This window comes from Zootoca vivipara, chromosome 8, assembly GCF_963506605.1.
Source record: "Zootoca vivipara chromosome 8, rZooViv1.1, whole genome shotgun sequence".
In the NCBI taxonomy this organism is placed as follows: Eukaryota; Metazoa; Chordata; class Lepidosauria; order Squamata; family Lacertidae; genus Zootoca; species Zootoca vivipara.
This window is the reverse complement of record NC_083283.1, coordinates 34,257,070-34,281,130: the sequence shown is the minus strand read 5'-3', so window position 1 is coordinate 34,281,130 and position 24,061 is coordinate 34,257,070.

The following is a 24,061-nucleotide window of genomic DNA, read 5'->3' as shown; positions in this document are numbered from 1 at the left end:
CCTGTTATAAACTGACAAACACAGAGCTCAGTGAGGTCAAGTTGTACATGCTTGAGCTGACATGCCAATCTGCCAGCAGTCATATGGTTCTCATATGGCGACACTCCACAGATGCCAGGAAAATGTGAGAAGTTTCTGGCTCATTTCATTTCATTCTCCTGAATGCCATGTTTTCCTGTGTAATATACATCTAATATATACATACCAATCTGCTTTTCAGCAGTGCTGTTAAAAACCGTTCACTTTTTTCTCTTTAATAGATACACATGCATCTTTTAATTGGTTTTTTTCTTTTTTTAATTAAAGCTACTTCTCTTTTAGAAATGTTAGGGGCATAGAGCGTTCAGAATGTACACAGATTGATACATCAAGCTTGATTGGCAATATAGAATTCAACAAATTCTGACATTCCATTGTGCATATTTAAAGCAAACAACAAGAAGCCTTCATTGACCCTACAATAAGGATATTCAGAAACATCAGCCAAGCTGAGCACTTATTAACATTTCAAGAGCTGACCGAAGTGTAGATACAACACCACAGTTGTTCACTTGCATCTCTATATTAACAGTGTCACAGCTCCATTTCACAGACAGACATGATCCAATCATATCTGCTAAATAGACCATAATAATTTGCTGCAGTTAAAATGCACAATTTAGAAATTGTTAAAATATGTATTTCCATATTTGAACATCTTTGGAGCTGTTCTGAGTCTTTTGTGTCATGTCCAATGCACTTCAAGCAGAATTTGTTTGCCTCTTTTTAAGTATCAGAGAAATGAGAATGAAAACACACACATTAAAGTAATTTTTATGGTAAGATTTGAGTCTTCTAGATAGGCAGAGACTTCAATCTTGGCTAAATCTTTTTGTTACAACAATCATGCAATTATAAATTAAGGACAAAATACATTGAAAGGTTAAAGTTGCTTAAACCTCACAAAAATTTAATGTCCAGACATGTGAGAGCTTTAGCCATATTGGTTCCAGTGAAATTTTTGAAGTTCAGAGCCATAATCTCATGTTTTATCATCCTAGCTCAGGTAATCAAGACAGCTGAATTGAGCTGTGGAGACATTTCTAACTACAGATAGGGAATATAGGGGAAAATAAGCTGTATTCCAGCATTCAAAAGAACGAGTCTTTACTTAAACTGGAGAGAGGAAATAAGCATGTGCTCTGGGTGTTTCTGCCCAACTCCCAATCCCCCTTTGTTTTGTTTTTTTTGTGTTTTTTATTATTATTAAGGGTTTTCTTGGTTTACAAAGATATATGCAATGTCTCTCTTAGCATTTTTACAAATCAGTTTCATTTGTTGAAACATTGGTGAGGAGAGGGGAAGGGAAGTAGATGGGGGGAGGGTGTGTGGGGGTGGGGTCGGGTGACAATGTTTCTATTTTGCTTAATAAGTGGGGGGGGTTGTCAGTGTTGCTTGTGTAGGTTCTCTGCTATTCACTTGTGTTCCTTTGATGGTGAGAGATGTTGGGGTTGGCCTAGGATATGGTTGTTCCTTTGTGGTTAGCTGTGGTAGTCTTTGCTTTGTGTGTGAGTGGGGTGGGTGAGTGTTTTGGGTCAGATTAACCATATTGATTCGTATGCTGTTAGTGGATTTTTGTCATTGTCTTGTTGGGCTGTGTATGTGATAAAGGGGAACCATACCGGGGTGAAGCCGTCTTCTTCTATTTGTCCCCGTGTCAGTTTCAACTTATCGGTTAATTTTTCTAGTAAGGCTGTTTCCCATTGGTCCCATCTCCCTTTGTTGAACAAAAAGGTCTGGAAAAAGCTTGCAACCATAACACTCTTCCTTACATGAAGAACATGCCACATGTCAGTTAGGTGGCATATTGTGCAGAGGCAAAAAACACCAGGAAGTTGGGTGTGATCCCACCCTACTGAAGTGCCTTAATGCAGAGATGGGATCAAGATTTCATGGAGTAAAGCCTATCAATAGTTACTAGCCATGGTGGCCATGCTCTGCCTCATGAAGGAAGTATGCTTCTGAATTCCATTTGCTGGAAACTGCAGATTGGGAGAATGCTCTTGTGATCCAGGTCCAGCTGGTGGGCTTCCCATAGGCCTCTGTTTGGCCACTGTGAGAACAGATGCTGGACTAGGTGGGCCATTGATCTGATCCAGTGGGACTCTTCTAGTGTTCGTATGTTGATCAGGATCTACCAGCAGGTCTCTGGGTTGATTTGCAGTAGGTTGGCAAGGGTTTCTGACTCCAAATTGCTTAACAACAGCAAGGGAAAAAAATGACTTTCCCCACCTAAATTTGGCAGTGAAACAAAGAAAGCTAACAGAGAGTGGAAGGACAGAGAGCTAAGTTCAGTTCTGGTTACAGAAAACAAATTCCTAAGCTTTGAGCAGAGGCACACAATCCTTTATTCAAATCACTGTGCCTTTTGTACATGACTCTGCTTGGGTGATCGTGGCCAGTTCAGTATGAAAGAGAGCTGGTCGACTTCTTTGTGCCACCATAACACTTAAGTGATGTTCACATAGAGGTCACTTCATTAAGCTGCAGTACACATTAGAAAACAGTGTGTTTTATTGGGTATTATAGCTGAGTAGCATTGGTACACCAAGTTCACTTAAAGCTGAGTTATTCATATCTCAGCCTTTACATTGTATGACAATTGCATCCCCAATAATTTATATGGATCCCAAGCACTCTTATTGTTGTTGTTTTTCGCAGATGTTGGCAAAGTTTGTAGTTGCAAATGGATTTACTGCTAAGTGTGTCTTCTATAATATTTATATTCAAACCAGGTGTGACACAAAGCAGTCAATGAAATATGATAGCTCTGTAATTTTGTTGGCAAAGATTCTAAATGGCCTGATACACAAAAGACAGGAAAGTGCAACATTTTCTCCCACTGAGCCCTGCAGAATGAACCTGTAATGTTAGCCACTATCGCCTGACATCTTTCAAATGAATTTAAGATTGCATTTTAAAGAAAAGGATAACATTCTACTCATGTAAAGACACGCTGATCCCCAGACTGTCCATGGGCCAGACTGAGAAGGTGATTGGGCTGCATCCAGCCCACGTGCCTGAGGTTGCCTACCCCTGCTCTAGTTTGTAGTAAGCATCAAGTTCTCTTCCAGCAGTTCCTCCTTCCACAGACATGGCCTCGACACAATCTGCCCTTTGGCTATGCAATTAATGCAAGATAGCTACAGCTGTCCATCTGATGGTATTTTTCTGATGTTTGGATAAGACTTCATCATTGCAATGTGCTCTGTGTTGGACCACCCATAGGGCAGGTCCAGAGGCTCCAGCTGGTGATGAGGATAGACTTATTACCAGCATCTTACTCCAGAGCTTAAATGTTTGCATGGCTGCCCATGTACAACTAAAGCAAGATCAAAGTTATTGGATTAATTTACAAGGCCCTTAACAACTTGGGTCCAGAATATATTGGGAACCACCTCATATCCCTGCCTGGTCATGGAGGTCACGATAAGTAGTCACTCATAGCTCAAATACATGGCCTTTATAAACCAGGAGCTGTGTGTTTAGCACTCGGGATCCAGTTTTGGGGAAGTTCCTTCCAGCTCAGATCAGATGGATCCCCTCCCTGCTGAACTTCAGTGGCTAATGAAGTCTTTTTTTAAAAAAATCCATCAGGCATTTTAAGTCATTTCTAATTTTACAGTTTTAAACCAATTTTATCTTGATCTGCTAAGCTTGATGACAATAGTAATTAGAATAGTAAATACAAATAGTAATTAGAAATAGTAATTGAAATAATAGAATTGTAGAGTTGGAAGGGATCACAAGTGTCATCTAGTCCAACCCCCTGCAATGTAGGAATCTTTTGCCCAAAGTAGGACTCGAGCCCACAACCCTGAGATTAAGAACTGTCTAGATAGATGAAATTTAAAGTAGGGGAAGAAAAAACCAGACTGCTTAGTCCTGGTACAGCTGATTTACTTGCTTTGAGAACACTTCTGTAACTAAGGGCCAAACTAGATTAGAAGCCATTCACACAATTAGCAACTGCATGAATGTCATTTTTAAAGTATGTGACAGGTGTGTGAGGCCTGATCCAGATTGGCATCATAGTATGGAGGTCTGGGGTGAGGATTTTAACAATTTTCCCCTTCTGCAGTTCCAATATTGGCTGGTGCCCCTGCATAAGCAAGTAACATGGAAGCACCAATGGAAGCCAGTGCAAAAAACCCACAAAAAAACCAAATCCCAGTCATTGGGGGGGGGGAGCGGAAAGCCCTCACATCTATCCTCCCAGGGAAAATTACTTTTTAAAAGCCATTCAGGCAATTGCAATTCGTGTGAATGGCATAAATTTGGCTTAAACCTATTAACTAGTTATTTACAGTCGTACCTTGGAAGTAAAACGGAATCCATTCTGAAAGTCCATTCAACTTCCAAAACATTAAGAAACCAAAGAGCAGCTTCTAATTGGCTGTAGGAAGCTCCTGCAGCCAATCGGAAGTCATGCAAGCCCCGTCAGACGTTTGGCTTCCAAAGAACGTTCACAAACCAGAACACTCACTTCTGAGTTTGCGGCATTTGGGAGCCAAAACGTCTGAGTACCAAGGCGTTTGGCATCCAAGGTATGACTGTATTGGGAATGGTCAAGATGAAGATCAGTCCTTTTTACAGAAATCCCATTTCAAAAAGCCTGACCCGCCACCAATCTTTGGGGAAGGTGCCTGACCAGGGGCAAGTGAGGGCGTACAAATTACTGTGAGATCACCTCTCTTAAAGTAGCTGCAAACAGGGATCTGCCCCTGTCTCTTGAAAAAAATGAATTCTTTAGAGCTCCACAGAAGGCCGCAGCCCAATCCTTGCCCTCTCCTGCCAAGAGAGAGGACAGACTGGGCTCTTTATGGCTGCAGTTTGCCTCTCTTAAAGTGGCTTCTACAGCCACTCAAACTTCAGACAGCCACACATGGCTGGTTTGCCAAACATTGTGGAATGGGGAGAACTTTTCTTTTCACCAAAACATCACACACCTTTTAAAACACAAAATTCAAGCTCAGAGAAGGCATAGCTCAGCCTTGGAATCCTCTGAAACCATGAGCCAAGGCAATCCCATACCATCTCTAGGCAGGTAGGTCCTCTGTAATAACAAAAATAAAAATAAAAGAATTTTAAAGAACATAAGAAAAGCCTGCGTGAGGAGGCCAATGTTCCATGAGGTCCAGCCCCCTGTTCTCACTGTTGCCAACAAGATGCCTGGGGGAAGCCTGGGGGCAGGACCTGAGTGCAACAAAATTCTCCCCACTTAGGATTCCCAGCAACTAGGATTCAGAGGCACACTACCTTTAACAGTGAAGTCAGGGTTATCTTCCATGATTTTGTCGAATCCTCTTTTAAAGCCATCCGAATTGGTGGTCTTTACTGCCTCCTATGGGAGTGAGTTCCATAGATTAACTATGCGCTGTGTGAAAAGATGCTTTCATTTTATCTGTCCTGAACCTTACAGCATTCAGCTTTATTAGATAACCATGAGCATTGTAAGAGGAGGAGAAAAAGCATACAATGCTATGTATTTCAGTGCAAATTCTTTGAAAAACGCTGCTTAATGAGGAAATGGGATGGAACAGATCAACAACGGGAAAATGTGAGAAACAGAACAAAATGGAAATAGACTGATCCATCCATTGTGACATCTTATGGTAATGAATTAAATGCTATTATTATGAGACGTACTTTCTTTTGACTGTCCTAAACCCACTGTCAATCAGTTAACAGAGACCAACCAAAAAAAAAAGCACGCTCTCAGCAATATGGAGAATCTTAGCAAACATTTGTCAATCTGTTTCTAAATTGCAATCGAAGCCAAATTACCCCGATGTACTGTCTCGAATTCCGATTGCCACTATTTATCACGCCTCCTTTCATTATTCTAATTCCTTTTGATTTTTGCCTTAGTCCCAGCCTCTTAGTTTGTCTAGCTACATCTAAAGCAAACAGGTCATTGTCCAATAACCATTATAGCCACATTCTGCCTTAGTTATTGAAGGGTTAAGTGTATTATCATATCAATGTATAGATTTAATATGTGAAGGAGGTTGGGGAGGAGAGATAGGAAGAGAAAGGTTGCTGCTTTTTTCCCTTAATTTTGCCATATTGCCTGGATCACAGCCTCACTCAAACTGAAACAGCCATCTGGTTGGTGTGCATAAAAAAAAGAGAGGATTTTGTCAAACAAAGAAGCTACCTCTTTATTAACCCATGCCATGCACACATCTCCTTTCCTTGCATTGCTGCTCCAGGCTTTGGACACAACTGGCCAGGACATTCTCCTGCACAAGTTCCATTAACATGAATAGGAACTGTGCTGATTCTATTAATTTTCATGGGTTTTATGCAGGAGCTATTTCCAAGTGCTTGGACCCTCCTGGCTGCTGGTACAGCTAGATCATGGGTCACATGCGCACAAAGGTAGGTGTAAAAGTGGGTACACATGTGGACACGGAGGCCCTTCCTAATGACTGTTCCTCACTCCCTCCTGAAACTAGACTGCAATAGGAATGCATCTTTGGCAAGCTTTGCTGGGGTGTTGTGCCACCTGCATTGCATTTTCATAATGTTTTCTCTCAAGTTACAGCACGCCGTGAATTTGATATCCTCCCTCCACAGCTTCTCCCACTGATCAATATAGATGTTATACCCTAGATCTGGGGCCCATTTCACCATTGCTCCTTTCAGTGTTTCTTCTTTCACCTCCCATTCTAGGAGAAGATTGTAAATTCGGGAAATATATTTTCCTTTATATTGCATTAATTCTTTTTCAAACCTTGATGTTTCTTTTGCCAATCCTTCCTTTTTTATCTGATTTCAATCTTTCATTTATTTGAAAATATTGCAGCCAACCTGTTAAATTACTTCTAATTTCTTCAAAGTCTTTTAGTTTAATTTTTTCATTAACTTCTTCTCTTAGTATTCTGTATGTGGCCCAGTCTCCTTGCATATTTTTCTTTTTAGTCGCCATGGCCTCTGCTGGTGAAGTCCATAGAGGAATCTTAGGTTCTAGTAGCCCCTTATATTTTGTCCAGATCTTATATCTAGGGGTACGCAAGTGTACACAGTGCTGGTACCTCCCCCCCCACCAATGTTACAAGTGTGGCATTTACTGTGATGACTTCATGGTGAGTACCAGCACCATTTTTTCTACAAAAACAACAACAACACTGAGTGCAAATACATTTTAACCTAAATCAGATAGGGAAAGAATATGGGGAATTTTTCCATAATTGTCCCCATTCCTTCATTTCTATGTTATGACCAATATCAATTGCCCAATGTATCATTGAAGATTTCACTTGTTCATCCTTTGTCTCCTATTCCAATAACATCTTATACATTTTATACATCACTTTAACATTACAATCTAGCAGGTTTCTCTCTAGTTGAGATATTTGTTCCCCCAACCCTCTTTGCCTATCCTTTTTGAAAACTTCATTCAGATGATGATATTGTACCCATGTTGTTAACTTTCCTGATAAGTCCATAAATGCTTTTAATTTAAATTCTCCACCTTCAAACAAATTTCTATAACTTATCCAGTTTTATCCAGTTTTCTATCATCTTCTTCTTCACTTCTATAACTTCTACTGGTGTAGAAGCTGTGTTTTTGTTTCCAATACATTTATATATTTATCCCTTACTCTATACAATTTTTTTTCTAATTATATGGTTTGTAAATCTTTTATGTACTTTCACCTTTTCATAAAACAAATGCATGCCAGCCAAATATGTTATTATCACCTTCCAAATCTAAAATATACAGATTTTCCAATACGGTACCAATTATTCCTTCACCCAGCACAGACAGGAAGCTTCATAATATAATCTCATATCCGGCAAGCAAAAACCTCCACTCTCTTTTGCATCTATCAGTATTTTATATTTTATTCTCATTTTCCCCCCTTGCCAGATATATTTAGAAATATCTTTTTGCCATTTAGTAAAGCAATCTGTCTTGCTGATCACCAATATTGATTAAAATAGAAATAACATCCTTGGTGATGCATTCATTTTTATGGTCGACATTCTACCTAGCAATGAAAATTTCATTCTGTCCCATATTTGTAAAAAAAAAATGTTTAAAAAGTTAATATCTTCCCAAGTTTTCAAATAATTATCTTTATACAAATTGATATTCCTTGCTGTTAGCCATACTTAGCAATACAAAGTATTTAACTTTTTTCTCAATCTTTAAACCAGCTATATCTTGTAGTCTACTCTTAGCTTCATCTTTCATAGTTTTTTTCCCCCAGGAGCTCGATAAGACCTGCTATTTATCCTTTTTTAAAAACTCTTCTAATGCCTTCAGGATTGACTCTATAAGTTCTTCTACAGACATCACCACATCGTCTGCAAATGCTTTTAATTTATATTCTCTTTGTACACCCTTAATCCTTTAATATCTTAGATATTTCCTTTTCTTTGCACCAAAGCTAAAATTAACAATAAAGATGACAACAGGCAGCCTTGTCTAGTTCCTTTTGTTATTTTCCAATTCTCAGTCAATACATTATTTACTATCAGTTTTGCTGATTGTTCTGTATATATTGCCTTAACGCCTTTTATAAAAGTGTCTCCACAACTCATATGTTCCTACACTTTAAACATAAATTCCCAGGAGACATTGTCGAATGCTTTTTCTGCATCTAAAAACATTAAGACTGTTTTTCATGCCTCAATTCTAAGTATGATATTACATCAATTATATTTCTGATATTATCACTTATTATTTAATCTGCCACAATCATCACCATGTCAACTGGATTGTTCTTAGTCAAAAGTTAATTTTTTTAATACTCTCTTCAAAGAAGGGGAAAATATGTTGTACTACTTGGGTTTGATCTGAATCATTGACAGAGATGCCCAAATTTGTTGCCTCACTTGCAATATGAACCACTGGCTTTAAAGTAAACCTCTGAATTGCTAGTTCTCACAGACAAATCACACAACTGATCATAAGCCACCTGCTTTTCAAATGGAAATTTATATCCCCCCCTTTTATGGGGGGAAATGCCTTTTGGGGAAACAGAAAATTATTGTTTGTACCACTGCACATTAGAAATGAAGAATGCTAATACTGGAAGATCCCATTTGCTGTATATTAATGACTGTATTTCCTTGGTCTGTTAGATCCTCCATAGATTTCACTGGACTCTGGATGAGACGCTCATGCGGAGATATAAGGCAGTCTTGGAACCATGTGAACTGTGAGGCTAAAGCAAATGAACAACCATGACAAACAGTGGAAGTAATTCTACATTTAGAAATTGTATGATGTGACAATGAAATAATCCCTAATCAATGAAGCACACATGGGAATAAAAAACATCAATAATGATATGTCAATTTAATCTTGTTCTTCAAATCTGCTGGAATGAGAGCAGGTGGATTTGAAACCAAAAGCCAGTATGGATTTTTACAGAGAGGGAATCCTGATTGAAACCTATGGAAGACTTAAGGAGTTAAGTCACGGTTTGGTACAATACCACCAGTTACATGATATGTTTAAGCTAGATTTTAGAAATGGGTTTTTGGAGCAAAGCTCACAATTTGAAAGAGAATTATTACAGAACAAAGATAAACATTTGTCTAAAATCTATAATTTTTTCTAGGATTGGAAGCAAAAGACGAGCTAATTAAAGCTTCAGTGACACACTGGGCAATAGATATAGGACATATCTACTGTGAGAAACCTTGGAAGAATTATTTGAAACTTACTGCATGTTATTCACTGAAAGAGAACTGTATGAAAATGATTCATAGATGGTCTTTAACTCTGAGTAGGTTGGCTATCAAAAAAACCAAGATCATGGCCACTGGTCCCATCACCTCCTGGCAAATAGAAGGGGAAGAAATGGAGGCAGTGAGAGATTTTACTTTCTTGGGCTCCTTGATCACTGCAGATAGTGACAGCATTGACCAAACTGCGGGAGGCAGTGGAAGACAGGAGTGCCTGGCGTGCTATGGTCCATGGGGTCACGAAGAGTCGGACACAACTAAACGACTAAACAACAACAAGGTTGGCTATAAACCAGAATCAGATTTGTGTTGGAAATGTAAAGAAATGGAAGGTACTTTTTTCAAAAAGGTAAAAGAATATTGGGAAATGATTTATGAGTTGAAAAAAAATGTTTAAAATAACTTTCCCCAAAAAACCAGAGTCCCTTTTGTTAGGAATATTCCAGACAGAAATTCCCAGATGTCAGAAAAAAGTATTTAAGCCACAATGGCGGCTCGAGTTTTGTTAGCCCCAAACTGGAAAGCGAGAGAGATCCCAGGCAAAGAGGACTGACAACTTAAGATGATAGAATATGCAGAACTTGCAGGTTTAACAAATAGAATGAGAGAACAAGAAGAACATCTATTTAAAGAACAGTGGAAAATATTTAGCGACTATATGGAAAATAACTGCACACAGCTGAAAACGCTGGCAGCATTAAGATAAAATCATCAGTGTAACTATGGAGAACTGACAAAATTGGTTTTAGTAAAATATGCAGGAAGAGAAGATAAATAAAATGAACCAAGGAAGGAGAGGGAGGGAAGTTGTTGCACATTTAGTGGTATGTAAAGTATCTGTTTTCTTTGGGAAATTGAAAATTTAATAAAAATTATTTTTTTTAAAAAAAAAGAAACCAAAAGCCAGTGGCACTATTGACACATTTATTGAATCACACAGATTTCGTGCAAAGGAGCAGCAATGGTTAAAAATCTGAGTGCAAGCTGAACATCAGTTTTGGATGTGTGCATCAGATCCATTTCTAAAATGTTGTAGATATGTGTTAAATTTTTATTTTTATAATTTTATATAACGAAACTGGATTGCAAATAGAACCTCTAAGCAGTTTACAAATAATAAAAACAATATTAGAATTGTCATTCAAGTATGCTGGAAACTATTCAGAAAGTAATTATACTGTGCAAACTCTAGGGAAATGCTTTTATTAATTTATTGTATTCAATAAAATTTATATACTGCTTGATAGTAAACAAAAAACACTTCTAAGTACTTAATGACTACTGTGCAATTGTGCAGCCACAACATCAATTTATGCAAGAACATAGCTCTTGAAATCAAGAACAAGTGGTGTTTTAGGTATTTACGCTCCAAATCCTGCTATGCTCATTGGCTCATTCCCTTTCAGGGCACCAAAGGTTTATCATCTGCCCAGTTTATACAAGAGAAATTGCATACTGAATGATTGGTAAAATAATCGTGCATATGGATGGTGCTCAGTTTCTGTCAAGCCCGACTTTGTGTGGTTCTACAAATGTACTGGATTGGTAAGGTTCTGATCTGCTTTTTCAACTAGCGCTGGTACGGCATTCACAACATATCAAAACACCAGTCCCTTGGTGATCAGACCCTGTGAAACCCTGAGATGAATGTGGTTTATAAAGATATTCAACTGGAATGGACAAAGAGATAATCTCTATTATTATAATTATTAGGGAAATAAAGAAAATTAATCCAGCACACAGAATGTGATGCAGGGTTCATTTCCAGCCCAATAAACACTGCTGGCTGATGCTTTCCCATTCTGCATAAATTAGAATTTTATTATCGATCTCCGCTTCCAATTCGATCGAGTCGGCTGAACTTATCCTTAAAAAGACGACAGGTCTGCTTTCAGTGTTTGGGTGTCCAAAACACCTGCCAGCTGTTTGTCCATTGAATTGAGGACATCATGTTTTCAATTTCCTTCAATAAAGCTATGAATCTGGCAATTTGCTGGCCTGCTTCAGCTAAACAGAAAGGACAATTTGAGAAAGATCATAGTTCAGGCTCAGTCAGATGGAAACGATTGAAAAACACAGAACTGGCCGCTACATTCGCCTCCCCCCCCCCAACCCGCAGCTTGCTGTCGCAGTTTGACTGACAAACTGACTTTTTTGAGGTGCTCATGCCCATTTCAGTCAGAGTTTATTGAAGGTGATTTTGATCTTCTCCACGAGGCCACAGCAGTGGCCATGCCATCTGTCACCTTGATTGCATCGTGGATTCTCTGGAGAGAGTGCTATGGCTCCTGATCATTTACAGATTGTGCTGCTTTTGCCTCCATAAGGACCACATGCACAGAGCCAGATGGTGAACATACACGCTTATTATAAGTCTTTATCTCTGTGCAGGAAGGAGAGGCACCATTAGATCTCCCTCAGGAACCCCGCTCCTCTCTACCATCATGCTGCTCTTCAGCAAATACAGTCTTCTTCAGCTGTCATCAACCTACCTCTGAAAATTAAAAAAAAGAGAAAAACAATAATTCCATCAGCTGAAGCAAGAGACAGGCAAGCGGTTCTCACAAAGCTGTTCTCTCCCCCCCCCCAATTCACGCTGCCCTCCCCGACTGTCAGCACAAGGTAGAGGCAAGTTTGTTTGCAAATAGATAGCATTAGCAGGGGCTTCTGATTAAATATAAAACAAGGTTATTGGGAGGGTTACATGCTCAGTTCTATGTGGATCAAGGGGCTCGTTTTCATCAATTGCCTTTTTTTTAAAAAAAATTGAACATTGCAAGTACGGGGGAGGGGTTGTTTGTTCCGAATAAAAGATTTGCCCTTCCCAACTGTATTCCAGCATGCTAATATCTTGATATTAGCAAAATGAAACACTGGTGTATTTCTATGCTGCTGCAGGGTTGTGCATGTGTCTCAAGGAAGGAACAGAAGCAGAAAAGTACTTTTCTCCGTAACAAACAGGCCTGTTGCGTCCCACCTGCATCAGCTTGAATCTGTCTGTGTTCCTGTTTTTTGGCAGACAGAGTTGGGGGGGGGAGCACGAGAAGGCTGACTGCCTCTCCCCTACAAATGTGCAGATATTTGCATCTAATTATCATTGTAAGGACAAGGCAGCTTACTACACAGTAAAAACCGTGATCTCCGCAGCCATTTCTGGAGTAGATTTGTCATGTTCAGTAGCATTCCTCTAAGGCAAAGGGTGTAAGAATCTCCCTGTTGTAGATTCCAGTATTGCCCTCTTTGTGTCAAGCTATACATGATGCTAGAAAATTACACATTTACTCTTAAACAGTTGTCCTCAATCAAATGCTACAGAGTAGTATGTACTGCTGGGCTCACCATTATTATAACTTACAATAAACATCATCTAAATGTTTATTGTAAGTTATACTTAACACACACACACACACACACACACACAGCCACCTAAATAAGCAGTGTGTTTGTGTGTGTGTGTGTGTGTGTGTGTGTGTGTTGTGTTGTGTTGTGAAGCCTGGAATGTCTTACAGCGTAGAAGGTTGGACTCAACCCAATTTCAAGCGTCTTCCCTAAAACATATAGTGATTAATTCCTCCTGCTGATTTCTAAAACATGGTGTGTTTTTTCAAGGCAAGACCTATCCCCATTAGTGGTACCAAGAAAATGTGTAATTATCAATGTGATTTCAAATTCAAATTATCAGGCATAATAATAATAATAATGCTGAGAGATGAGTATTTTTTTTGCAGCTTGCAGTCTATTTGATTTGTGTTTATTTTCATTTGGTTAGCAGGGCAATTTTATGGTCCAGCTCAGCTGGATGCCACTATCAGGAGCTGATACCAGGGCATCAAACTGGGATCCTGTGATGTCCCAAAAGGACAGTATAGCAGGAGGAATCAATGTCACAACAAGGATTATGTCCATTCCCACAGAGTCCCTGCAAACTCATTCACTGTCCACCAATCAGTGTGTCACTCCCCAAGATACCCACATTTACCATGAATGAAAAGGACCAATGAACATGAACTCCCTGGTGACATGTCCATGATGATATCACTTAAGCTGATTGGCCGTCGCTTCTGTCAGTAAGATAATCTGCTCTGAACCATGTATGAAGTGAATTAAAATGTTTGATAGAATAAATGTGCCAGGAACTTAAAGGGAAGCAGTGCTGTGTGTGTGTGTGTGTGTGTGTGTGACAAATCAGCTCCTGAACAACTGAAACCCAGAAGTGAGTGTTCTGGTTTTCGAACGATTTTCAGAGCTTCCTGCAGCCGTGCTTTGGTTTCTGAACGTTTTGGAAGTCGAATACAAAGATCTGGCTGGAATACTTGGAATGGGAGAACTATTAGAGTTTGCATTTTGCATTGCAGACTTCATTGATCATATCTCTATCCTGGGGGCATAACTCAAGACTAAGATTATTCTGTAACTGAAATTGGCTCACCATAATTCTCTTCAGAATTTGAAGGGGATGTATTCATTTTTAATCAACATCTGATTATAAGAAATTTGAATCTAATGGCCTTTAAGGGCTTTACCTAGGTTGTACACCTGGTTTCAGCTGAGACCCAATCCAAATCAAGCATATCCTGAGGGCCTTGTGTCTTGGATGCATAGCTGCCAAGTTATCCCTTTTTTAAAGGGATTTTCCCTTATGCTGAATAGGCTTCCTCACGAGAAAAGGGAAAACTTGGCAGCTATGCTTGGATGAGTCAGGTACAAATGGTTGCAAATTGGGTCTGATTGGCCCAGAGCAATCCGTGGTTGAAGAATACTGAGACCTACCTGACTTGCAACTGCATCTTCCTGGGAGAAGGTAGACCCAACACCATGGGTCTCCTTCCTGCCTGACACACCAGAGGATCAATGCCTCTATTCATCTGCCAAGGTGTCGCTCCTAATCTTAAAATTGGCTGATCTAGGCAAGACAGGAGTGCCTGGCGTGCTATGGTCCATGGGGTCACGAAGAGTCGGACACGACTAAACGACTAAACAACAACAACAACAACAGGCAATTGGACATCAGATCAGCACTCCAGCCATTCCGAGGTTCCCCTGGAACTTTTTAATATATCCAATGAATATTAGTCCATATGATAGGGGTGGGTTGAAGGGATTGTATGGATATCATTGAACCCAAATGAAAGTTTATGATGTAAATAAATAAGTGTTTGAACACACACACACACACACACACACACACACACACACACACACACAAATGCAACACTGTTCTCATAAACATGCAGAATATTCTAAAGAAAAAAATATGGTTATTCATCTTCTTCTTTTTGTTGTCCATAGAAACTACAGTTCCATTTAGTGTTCTGCTACATTAAAATTGCCTACATAAGGAAAAATCTAATAAATATCTGAGAATTTCTTTTGTATGTTAGTCTCATTTTTCAGCCTGTTCATCTCCTCAAAACATGGTTATCTGGATGATGCACACACTTTCAAGAGAGCTATGGCTGTGAAGTCACTTCTCTCTTTCTTCCAAGCCTTTCCAAATTAGTCTAGTTTAATTATGCAGGTTTTGGTTTTTTTTCATTGTGTTGGTTTTTATAATTGAATACTGTATTATGATCTGCTTTGTTTTATATCGCTTGGGTATTTTAATGAATAAATACCGTACTTTTGCGTTTATAAGATACCCCCATGTATAAGACACCCCCCTATTTGGGGGGGACTCAATTTTAGGAAAATAAGGGGAGATGGCCCAAAGATGTTGAGCCTCTCCCCACACACAACTACGGGCAGGAAACATTCCCTAGATCGTTTCCCGCGTGCAGCGGCATCGGGGGAAGCCATGCTCCCACCAACGAGCTGGCTGGCGGCACGCCGCTTCCCCCCCCCCAATGCCACTATGTGGTGTAGTGGTTATGAGTGGTGGACTCGTAATCTGGTGAACCAGGTTCGCGTCCCTGCTCCTCCACATGCAGCTGCTGGGTGACCTTAGGCTAGTAACACTTCTCTGAAGTCTCTCAGCAACACTCACCTCACAGAGTGTTTGTTGTGGGGGAGGAAGGGAAAGGAGAATGTTAGCCGCTTTGAGACTCCTTAGGGTAGTGATAAAGCGGGATATCAAATCCAAACTCTTCTTCTTCTATCTGTGTATTGGACAACCCCAGTTTTTTGACATGAGTTTTGAGTCAAAAAACCTTGTCCAATACACGGGAAAATACAGTATGTAATTTCATTTACTTCTTGGGAAAGTGTTGTCCTACAGTTGGAAAGACTAGTCAGCAAGTCACAGGCTGTGTCACAGGTCTTGACCCTTCCTTATACAAATCCCAGTAGCACAATCCTTTTATTGGGCCGAGGGGCGAATGTCCAGCTGCAGACACTTCCTAAAATGCTGTTCAACAAGGGGGCTGCTGAATCAGAAAAGAGCATAAAAACCCAAGTGTGAATGCATGGGGTGCTGAATTGTAGCCCATAGAAGAAAACAGAGGAGGACACCTCACTAGTACACCAGTTCATTATCACTGTTGTTGTTTTTGTTTAGTCGTTTAGTAGTTTAGTCATGTCCGACTTCGTGACCCCGTGAACCAGAGTACCCCAGGCACTCCTGTCTTCCACTGCCTCCTGCAGTTTGGTCAGACTCATGTTGGTAGCTTCGAGAACACTGTCCAACCATCTCGTCCTCTGTCGTCCCCTTCTACTTGTGCCCTCAATCTTTCCCAACATCAGGGTCTTTTCCAGGGAGTCTTCTCTTCTCATGAGGTGGCTAAAGTATTGGAGCCTCAGCTTCAGAATCTGTCCTTCCAGTGAGCACTCAGGGCTGATTTCCTTCAGGATGGATAGGTTTGATCTTCTAGCAGTCCATGGGACTCTCAAGAGTCTCCTCCAGCACCATAATTCAAAAGCATCAATTCTTCGGTGATCAGCCTTCTTTATGGTCCAGCTCTCACCTCCATACACCACTACTGGGAAAGCCATAGCTTTAACTATATGGACCTTTGTCGGCAAGGTGATATCTCTGCTTTTTAAGATACTGTCTAGGTTTGTCATTATCACTACAAGCCATTAAATTTCTAGCAGCTCCACATTATTGTGAGTGTTCTGAAAGAAACCATGTTGGTATTATTATGTGCTGGTTGGCATTTCTTCCCTTTCAGTAGTGCCTTAGACTATGTGGCTTATACAAATTTGGAATGCAGCATTTTAAGGAGAAAGAAAGAAAGAAAGAAAGAAAGAAAGAAAGAAAGAAAGAAAGAAAGGTCAGCATGTATAGATCTGTACAAGTGAGTAGTAATTGCTAATGTGTTGGGACCTCTTCTGCATCAGCTGGTCCTTCCTGAGCATCCTCTTTCAAATTAGGCTACCATGTGGCTATCAAGTATTCCCTCTTGCAGCTAGAATTATATACTGTGCTCAAAATCTCTGATTAATCTGATTAAGATAGTGAGCGACTAATCCGTTAAGCTCCACATGAGTGCTGTTATGCCTGCTGAGTGTCAGATTTGTAGCTACTAATCAGCTAAGTAAATGTTAAAAAGTTAAACAATAAACTCTTTCATATCCACTCCAGATTATGTCTTTGGCCGGTGACCTTTATAGTTAAAAACTGAAATGAGAACATTAATAAAAATAATAAATTATCTGTGGTGGTGATTCCGCTTTTATAGGCATATCAATCACCAAGGACCTGTTAGCACTTTTCTTCCTGTAATCAGTTTAATTAATAAATTAACATCTTTGGTGTTTGTTTGTTTTTGCAGCCCAGCAAGTCAATAGAAATTGGTTATCTTGTAGACTTAAAGAAAAATATGGTCAATTTTATAATATAGATTGAACTTTAGCTTTATTTGGGGTATTTATAAAACTTGCCTTGAATGCAAAGGTGTGTTGGGGGGGGGGAGGGAAGAGACTTTGTCAGCCAAACCGTCTCATTCCCCTATGGGCAACTTGGGGGTGGGGCTGCATGACAGTGGTGGGTGGGGCCAGAAGCAAAAGTGTGACTGCCCAGTAGACTACATACCAGGCGCACAAAAGTCAAAGCTGCCTAAATGCATGCACAAACCCCACATCTCTCCATCCAGGCAAGCAAGAAGCATGAGCACAGTTCAAGGGCATATTCCAACCAGCCAAATGCACTTGAGGAGGAGGCAGAGCAGAGACTGTGTGACCTGGAGAGAGGAATGTGACCTCAAGTGAGTTCCAAGGGTGGATGACTCTGTCCATTTCACGTCTTATCTGTTCTGTAGTTTAAGGATGCTCTTAGAACTTGTTAGGAGACCCCATTCTGCTCACAGAGGTACCATTCCCAAAGCAGTTTAGCAGTCAGTACCACTTCCCAGGAAACTCTGGGAATTGTAGCTTGGTGAGGGGGGGAGTGGCGGTCTCCTAATGGTTCTTGGTAAACTCAACAAACCGCAGTTCCCAATATTATTTGTGGGAAACCATAGCTGCTTAAAATGTTATTACTGCTTTAACGTATAGTGTTACCCCATCATAACCTGAAGTTACATCACTGTGTGGGATATTTTTATTTTTATTTTGCAATCCTGTCATCAGCAAGGCAGTGCAGCTTTAAGCTAAGTTTATACTCTCCTTTAAAAAGAAGAAGCTATTTATCATTTTCAGTGCTGAAATTTGTTTTATTGCTGCTGATGTTGAAGTTTGCCTTGTGAGATCTGGTATAGGTCTAAAGGGAGGATTTTAGTCTCTCTCTCTCTCTCTCTCTCTAATTGTAGAAAGCCTTATATTTCCAGTTATCAAATTTTGTATTTCTAGATGTTCTTTATCTTGTGCATTATACTTTGCACTTCCACTCTTTATCCAAACAATGAGAATGGCTTATGTATCTGGACATTGGACATGATCCAAACTCTCTGTGGGTGTTCAATGTCATATTATCTTTAACCTCCACCACCTTTCACCTTAAGGACCTCAGCTGGGGATCAGCTGCTGGCAGACCAAAATGCTTTCTCAAGGCCTGGCAGTCAATGAGCAGTTCATTAAACCATATGGGTTATGCTACCAGTCGTAGACACAGGCTTAAAATTCACATGTTTTCAAAAGGCCTGTATTACTCTATGTGCAAGAGGAGAATTAGTAGTATATGATACAAGACAGAGTGTGGGTTGCTCCACAAATTACAAATATTTTCCTGCAAGAATAATAGATCCTGCACATAGAAAAGCTAGAATTATATTCATTCATTTTAAAACCCTCCCAAAAAGGCTTACACCAAAAACATGTACAACATCATCAGATTATTAAAACTAAAACATTTTGACATTAAAATAACCAGAATTAAAATAATACAGTTCATTATTTATGAAAATCAGTTTGAAATTTTTAAAAGAATCACCATCCATATAAAAACTAGTAGAATAGGAGGCATATGCATCCTTTTAGAGAAGGCTTCATTTGTAAAGCAGATTAAGGTCCATGTATTCTTTAGACTTGATTGATGTATACGTGGCCCCAGGTTTCCTGTTAGTGCGATTGGGGGGTGGAGACTTGAAGCAAACAAACAAAAAGAATGCTCAGGGACAACCAATCAGAGAGGAGAAGAATGTTGTGTGTGTGGTTTTAGCAGTTGGGGGGGGAGGGAGGGGTCCAGTTATCCAAGAAGATCACACGTGACAAAAAGGTAGTCTAACTCCATCATAGTTCATGACGAAACAAGAGGCAGCCCATTCACATATCTCTTAAGGTTACAGTTCTCATAGGATGAACATACATTTGCAAATTAGAGATGAGAAAGCTCTCTGAAGCTCCTCTCAGATTGGCTCAGAAAGTTTCCAAGGGGTAGTGCGGGGATCCAGAAAACCCAGACTGGATGGGGAGCTTCCCCTCACTTCCTCTTCTCTGTGGACCAGTTGCGCTGCTGAGAGCATGTTGGGATGCTCTCCCAACAGCTTCTTTGCCACCTAGTTTCAAGGGAAGTGAAGGGATGCGTGTGTTGGGAGGGCAGTTGAAGCTGGGAATTCTTCTCTGACTCAAATTTTAATCCAGTCCTGGAAAGAATTTCAGGGCTTGTAAAATCTTCCTCTTTGAGGTGGGCCTTACAAGCCCGTGAAGTTCATTTTTGAGCCTGAGCTCAGAGACTTTCCCTGGCATCATGATAGTCAGGCGGTATTCAGCCACACTATCTGACTTTGGAACAGCTTGCCTAGAGAAATTCAACTAGCCCCTTCTCTGTCACCTTTTATTGGGCAGTAAAGACTATTTGATCCCAACATGCATGTTATTAGTTTGGCGTCTTTTATGCAGGGGGTGAGGGGGGATTGCTGCATTTACTGTTGTTTATTGCTGTAACATTTTTGTGAGCCATCTCAAGTGCATTTGGTTGCAGGAAGGTCGGATAAAATTTAACTTCACTATTCATTATCAGTCTTTGATCCTCCTCATCTCTGCCCCTACCCCATTAATGTCTCCACCATTTAACTGTGAGTTCTTTCAAACTCTGTCACAGATTATGTTCTGTACAGCACCTAGCACACTAATGGCACTAAAATCAGAGTTAAAGTAATAGTAGCCGTAGCAGGTTTAGCAGTAGTTGCAAGGCCATAACCCACTCAACAATGGCCAGAGCAACCCCAAACAGGATAGAAATCTCAGTAGCACCTCAGATGTGATTCTAGACTGACCCAGTACTCCCAAAGGGTAGGTAATGTTTGGTGACAGAATCCCTACCTGTAAGCCATTATTGCATACTGGGGATTCTACCCACGCTTCTGGTCTTTTATGGGGGAGTCCAGCCCAGACTCCTCCCTGACATGCTAGGAAACAGTGGAAGCAACACTTTTGCAAGTTCTAGCAGAATTGCATCTCAAGAATTTTGTCACTCTGTTGACTGGACCTTCCCTCTCTCTGTATCATTCTAAAATGCAGAATTTACCTTTATTTGGCAGCCCACTAAATAGGTGACAAAATGCTTTGCTAGTCTAAAAGGCAACAGGCTTTATTAATGCCACTAGGAAATGATGCTTTGCCTAGCAGAGCAGCTGCCTAAAATGTTTGAAGAAATGGTTTGCATCATATAATTTTCCATGCACAGACAGTGTAGCTTAGTATCAAGGCCTTTCTCTACCGAGTTTGATCTCAGTCCCATGAGCCAAACTCTAGTTGTCAGGGGACTTGTTGTAAGTAATGGTCATTTGTGTTTCATAATTATCTTGAATAAACACAATTAGTTCCACATTCTGCTGTTTTCTTCCTAAGGCATCTGTAAACATTCTGTACTGTCCTAGCAAACAGCTTTTGGCAATCATTAAAAAAAACCCAAAGCAAAATTGCTCTCTGTGGATCCTTTTAATTTATTCCAAGGAGCGTGCCCAGAGGAGTAATGAGACCTCCTAGAAAAAATAATGATGAAGGGTTATCATCCCCTACTTGGTTAACTAATGTAACCCAGTTTAAAATATCGTGCATCACAGCTTTGATGTAGTTAAAGTATAAGTCACTGAGAAAGAGAAAATGATTAACTGTAGATTTGTGATTATAGTTAAATCTTATAGGTCTTTTAGCCCTAGCCTATGTTTACTTGGGACAAGAAGCTACAGTTAGAACTGGATATGGAACAACTGATTGGTTCAAAATTGGGAAAGGAGTACGACAAGGTTGTATATTGTCTCCCTGCTTATTTAACTTATATGCAGAATTCATCATGCGAAAGGCTGGACTAGATGAATCCCAAGCCGGAATTAAGATTGCCGGAAGAAATATCAACAACCTCAGATATGCAGATGACACAACCTTGATGGCAGAAAGTGAGGTGGAATTAAAGAACCTTTTAATGAGGGTGAAAGAGGAGAGCGCAAAATATGGTCTGAAGCTCAACATCAAAAAAACCAAGATCATGGCCACTGGTCCCATCACCTCCTGGCAAATAGAAGGGGAAGAAATGGAGGCAGTGAGAGATTTTACTTTCTTGGGCTCCTTGATCACTGCAGATGGTGACAGCAGTCACGAAATTAAAAGACGCCTGCTTCTTGGGAGAAAAGCAATGACAAACCTAGACAGCATCTTAAAAAGCAGAGACATCACCTTGCCGACAAAGGTCCGTATAGTTAAAGCTATGGTTTTCCCAGTAGTGATATATGGAAGTGAGAGCTGGACCATAAAGAAGGCTGATCGCCGAAGAATTGATGCTTTTGAATTATGGTGCTGGAGGAGACTCTTGAGAGTCCCATGGACTGCTAGAAGATCAAACCTCTCCATTCTTAAGGAAATCAGCCCTGAGTGCTCCCTGGAAGGACAGATCGTGAAGCTGAGGCTCCAATACTTTGGCCACCTCATGAGAAGAGAAGAATCCTTGGAAAAGACCTTGATGCTGGGAAAGATGGAGGGCACAAGGAGAAGGGGACGACAGAGGACAAGATGGTTGGACAGTGTTCTCGAAGCTACGAACATGAGTTTGACCAAACTGCGGGAGGCAGTGCAAGACAGGAGTGCCTGGCGTGCTATGGTCCATGGGGTCACGAAGAGTCGGACACGACTAAACAACTAAACAACAACAATGTTTACTTGGGAGAAAAGCAATGACAAACCTAGACAGCATAAAAAGCAGAGACATCACCTTGCCTACAAAGGTCTGTATAGTTAAAGCTATGATTTTCCCAGTAGTGATGTATGGAAGTGAGAGCGGGACCATAAAGAAGGCTGATTACCGAAGAATTGATGCTTTTGAATTACGGTGCTGGAGGAGACTCTTGAGAGTCCCATGGACTGCAAGAAGATCAAACCTATCCATTCTGAAGGAAATCAGCCCTGAGTGCTCACTGGAAGCACAGATCCTGAAGCTGAGGCTCCAATACTTTAGCCACATCATGAGAAGAGAAGACTCCCTGGAAAAGACCCTGATGTTGGGAATGATGGAGGGCACAAGGAGAAGGGGACGACAGAGGATGAGATGGTTGGACAGTGTTCTCGAAGCTACGAACATGAGTCTGACCAAACTGCAGGAGGCAGTGGAAGACAGGAGTGCCTGGCGTACCCTGGTCCATGGGGTCACGAAGAGTCGGACACGAGTAAACGACTAAACAACAACAATGTTTACATGGAAGAAAGTCCTATTGAGTTCAATGGAACTTCATCTGACTAAAACTGCTTGATTACAGCCTTTGTTACAGCACAATCCTATCATGTGTGCTCAGATGTAAGTACCACTGCATTCAAGTGTGTGTATAGGACTGAAGTTTTTATTTTATCTCCTAAGTGTGGTTATTTGGCTAAAGTGTTCATTTTCTGAAACCATGGTTCAAATCTCCTATTAACCAGGGAATACTGTATATTCTTGTAGAGCAAGTTTCCAAAAGTGTTAGAAGTGGAATAATGGTAGCAAAATTAGGTTAGGACAAACAGCATGTGTGGATATGTTGGAAGTTCTATAGCACAATATGCACTTTAAAAAAGAAAAACAATTCTTGAACAGGTGTGAAGACCAAAAATTAAAGTCTCGATAAAATTTGGAAAGACAAAGCTCCATTGTTTTCTTTCTGTAAAATATTAGTGGGTGGAACAATATGATCACATTTCTCAGTGTCTGATACACTAAAAACTCTTTTCTAGGTTTAGCTCATTAATTTGGAAACTTGAAGACACCGGCTAAAATATTGTAGACCTCTAGTAGATAGCTTTAAAGGGGGAAATAATACATAAATTGTTCAAAAGAGAAGAAAAGTTAAGGCAACTTTTGTCCTACAGTTGGACTATCACATCTGAAGCAAACTTATGGAGGCACACTGCTGATCACTGCCAAGTTAACAAGCTGTTCTGTGCTGCAAGGGACATATTTATGGACATACTTTCAACAAGACGTACCTAGTGAGACCAAGCTGTGCTGTACTAAAGAGCAGAAAGTATTAGAGAAATAGGGTGGTGTGTTTTTTTGTTTTTGTTTTTTACATAAACTATTTCACACATGGAAATTATTAAATTCAGATCAACTATACAAAAAGAAATGCCACAAATGGAAAAGACAGATTTGTCGAAATCAAGAAGTTGCTACAAGCACAAGCCAAAGCGAGGCAATTTAAAATGAAGCATGGTACTCCATTGTTACCCCATGCTGTGTTAGACACACTACAAAACCAATTAAGAACAATCTCAACTCCAACTTATTTTGTGGGAGTTGCTGTAGATTTCCATGCTACTTTTAAAAAGTGTGGTTTTCAGTTTGCTGCTTTTGGAAGTAAGATTTTAAAGACTCTATCCAAAGGGCTGACAATAAAGAATACAATATAAATGAATCTGTTAAAAGAGAGAGAGGGAGAGAATTAGGGAGTGAGAAAGAGGTGTAACATGTAGAGCAGGCTTCCTCAACCTCGCCCTGCAGATGTTTTGAGACTACAATTTCCATCATCCCTGACCA